At 53.9% G+C, this 3915-nt stretch overlaps 1 non-coding gene across 1 annotated transcript; it reads left to right on the top strand.

Moving 5' to 3' along the window:
- The first annotated feature begins 620 nt into the window (after positions 1 to 620).
- Positions 621 to 693, top strand: TRNAA-CGC (transfer RNA alanine (anticodon CGC)). The gene has a single exon. It is a non-coding gene; the product is annotated as a tRNA-Ala (tRNA).
- The last annotated feature ends 3222 nt before the right edge of the window (positions 694 to 3915 follow it).

Below are 3915 nucleotides of genomic sequence, written 5' to 3'. Positions count from 1 at the left end.
TGGCGCCGTGGTCGCCACCCCAGCACCAACGCCCCAGCCTCCTCGGCCGCCTACACAGTACGCCCCTGGCCCAATCTGGGGGCCGCCGCCGCACCTCTGGACGCCCCCACCCTACATCGACCTCACGAGCGATGACAGGGATGGTGGCGCCTAAAGACGACGGCTGCGACAACATCAGCGGCGACGAAGAGGTCTTCTGCGGCACGCGGGCCGGCCGCTTATCTTTTGCTTTGTTTTTTCGTTCAATGTTAATTAAACTAAGTGTTGTGGTTGGGCCGTGAGGACAGCGGACTTTTAAATATGTTTTTAAGCCTTTTAGCTATGTTATAAAATGTCTTATTTTGCTTTTGCATGTGTTCTTTTTCTTTGTCCACCGTAGACAAGTTGCGGTTGGGGCCGTGCCTTAGGCGCCTTGATGTCAGCCCGGCCTGACACGGATATCCGTTTATTCATTCCTATTTTAAACGGATGAAATCCAGACAAAACAAACGTACAAATGGGGTCTAGCGTTGGAGTTGGTCTTACTTCCACGTGAAACCGGCGAGCTGCAGGATTACACTTCCTTGTCCAGACAGTAGTCCCAGTGAACACTAAGTGATGACTTGATAATAAATCAATTAGGGGGTGTAGCTCATATGGTAGAGCGCTCGCTTCGCATGCGAGAGGCACGGGGTTCGATTCCCCGCACCTCCATTTCTTTTAATTTTAGGCCGCCAAGCTGGTTTTTTAAGGAACAACTTTGACCGTAGCAGTTTTCTTTCCTAATACTAGGTGAATGGGTCACGGGTGGGAGTGTTTGGACTGTGCCCACTCTACGCGCATGGAATCCTTCGTCATCGCCAAAGCACTTATCCGTAGCATCTTACACTTTCCATCACCCCAGAAGCACTTATCCGCAGCATCTTTCAGGGTCGTGGTCGTTTCTAACCTTGCAAAAAGGAACGAGCCGCCAGCGAACACACGGTGACTACATCGCTACGTTGCCAACGTCTACATCGCGTATGGCTTATGACTATGTTTACAGAGGGAGTACCTTGGAGTCTGTCCACTGCCTCTGTTACTCTGTCATCCCGTTGCCAACGCCGGATGTCTCATCTGTCTACTCCCCGTCAACGATGACCACGTGAGCATCATAATAGTGACCTCCCACTTATTTTGCATATTTAAAATTATCTCGTGTACCCTTGTGTCCAGTCCTATCTAAGGTCATCTTCATCGCCGACTCTCAAACCATCAACATCCATTTGAATCACGCATTTCAGATCGTGAAAGCCATCCAACGCGGTCTTGTATCGATCCGAGACACAGTCCGGATGTACTTTCTCTCGCAAACCGGAGACAAATGTGGGGCATTGCGGAAGTCCAGACCGCTGTCACGCCCGCTTCTTACCGCCCTGGCTAACCTAAACCTCCTCCTTCCTCGCCCGCGCGCGTTCCCGTTTGGCGCCAGCTGCCCACATCCATGCCGCTGTAGAGTGCACCGCTCCACATTGAAGACGGAGGACGGACGCGACCTCTCCGTGCCTCTACCATTGAAACGGCGCGTCAGCCGAGGATGTCACCCTCTGCATGCCTGGCTTCCGCCATTGAAGCGACGCGTCGGCCGAGGATGTCACCCACTGCATGACCGGCTGAACATGCCTCCTCATCGCATTCAAACACCTCCATTAAACCCATGTGGAAACCGAGAAACCTACTCTGGTCACACGTCCGTTCACGAGCGGGCCGGCATTAAACACAAAGCCGGGCAAGGACCTCTCGTCCGCCCTCTATTTAGAGGAGGCCAGACGCCGGGCAAGAATCGCCAGCGATTCCCCGCACCTCCATTTCTTTTAATTTTAGGCCGCCAAGCTGGTTTTTTAAGGAACAACTTTGACCGTAGCAGTTTTCTTTCCTAATACTAGGTGAATGGGTCACGGGTGGGAGTGTTTGGACTGTGCCCACTCTACGCGCATGGAATCCTTCGTCATCGCCAAAGCACTTATCCGTAGCATCTTACACTTTCCATCACCCCAGAAGCACTTATCCGCAGCATCTTTCAGGGTCGTGGTCGTTTCTAACCTTGCAAAAAGGAACGAGCCGCCAGCGAACACACGGTGACTACATCGCTACGTTGCCAACGTCTACATCGCGTATGGCTTATGACTATGTTTACAGAGGGAGTACCTTGGAGTCTGTCCACTGCCTCTGTTACTCTGTCATCCCGTTGCCAACGCCGGATGTCTCATCTGTCTACTCCCCGTCAACGATGACCACGTGAGCATCATAATAGTGACCTCCCACTTATTTTGCATATTTTAAAATTATCTCGTGTACCCTTGTGTCCAGTCCTATCTAAGGTCATCTTCATCGCCGACTCTCAAACCATCAACATCCATTTGAATCACGCATTTCAGATCGTGAAAGCCATCCAACGCGGTCTTGTATCGATCCGAGACACAGTCCGGATGTACTTTCTCTCGCAAACCGGAGACAAATGTGGGGCATTGCGGAAGTCCAGACCGCTGTCACGCCCGCTTCTTACCGCCCTGGCTAACCTAAACCTCCTCCTTCCTCGCCCGCGCGCGTTCCCGTTTGGCGCCAGCTGCCCACATCCATGCCGCTGTAGAGTGCACCGCTCCACATTGAAGACGGAGGACGGACGCGACCTCTCCGTGCCTCTACCATTGAAACGGCGCGTCAGCCGAGGATGTCACCCTCTGCATGCCTGGCTTCCGCCATTGAAGCGACGCGTCGGCCGAGGATGTCACCCACTGCATGACCGGCTGAACATGCCTCCTCATCGCATTCAAACACCTCCATTAAACCCATGTGGAAACCGAGAAACCTACTCTGGTCACACGTCCGTTCACGAGCGGGCCGGCATTAAACACAAAGCCGGGCAAGGACCTCTCGTCCGCCCTCTATTTAGAGGAGGCCAGACGCCGGGCAAGAATCGCACCACCAAGTCCGCTGCTCCCCATCTCCTGCTTCCATCATTTTCTCCACCCTTTCGATTGCATCCGACGAGCAGGAAGAGCAGTTCTCCGGCATAAAAGTCAGCTGGGTGGCCCGCCGAGTTCTCCAGATACGAGCGATACAACTCACTGCTCCACCTCCCTCGCCTAGCCCGACGAAGCAAGTTGCCGCCCCAAGCCGACGCGTAGTTTAGCACCTCGCCACTCCAAGCTAGCTCGCGGAGGAGTGACGAGTTGCTCCAGGTCGGCACGTGGGGAGCACAGCGGCACGAGCATCGTCGTTGCCGTGGAGGACGTCGCGTCGTACCGCGCCATCCGCCGTCAACGCACGTGTAACCGTGCCCTGCCAGCAGAGAAAGAAGCCGGGTGCACGAAGATAGACAAGTCGGTGTCCTACGCGTCCACGTCCGCCACCGACATCGCGGGAAAGTAGAACACGGGAGGCCGCCGCTTGGGTCCTAGGAAGGCCACCGCCAACGCATCCCCGACTTGTACAACCGGTGACCTGTCCGATTCTTTATCTTAAACCATAGTCGCCCCCCGCCTGGGCTCCACGGAAGCGGAGTAGCCCCCCTTCCCCTCCGGCTGAAGCATCCTTTTTGCCACTCTAATGAGCGGCGCGGCCAAACATAGAGAAGATACGGGGGAAGAATAACCTCTGGGGCTCCCGGCAGTCTAGTGAGCAGGGTGCCGGACATGAGGAAGACAAAGAGATCCGCCGCGGCCAGCCGTAGACTAGTGTAGTGTATCCGTGTCATGGGAGTGGAGCTTCGTGCGATCATATGTGCACATAGTTTTACCTTTTTAGTTAAAATATGTCCAAAATGTAATGTTTTCATTCGGTTCGTATGAAATCCGACATGTTTATATGAAATCCTGCCGTGTTTGCATGAATTTCATCTGGTTTGTTGAAAAAGTGTTTGAAATGTATGTGGCTACGGTTCGATGGCGGCCTTCC

This window comes from Triticum urartu, chromosome 4A (genome assembly GCF_056163025.1).
Source record: "Triticum urartu cultivar PI428250 chromosome 4A, HENAU_Tu73, whole genome shotgun sequence".
NCBI classification, from domain to species: domain Eukaryota; kingdom Viridiplantae; phylum Streptophyta; class Magnoliopsida; order Poales; family Poaceae; genus Triticum; species Triticum urartu.
This window is presented reverse-complemented; position numbering and strand designations above follow the sequence as displayed.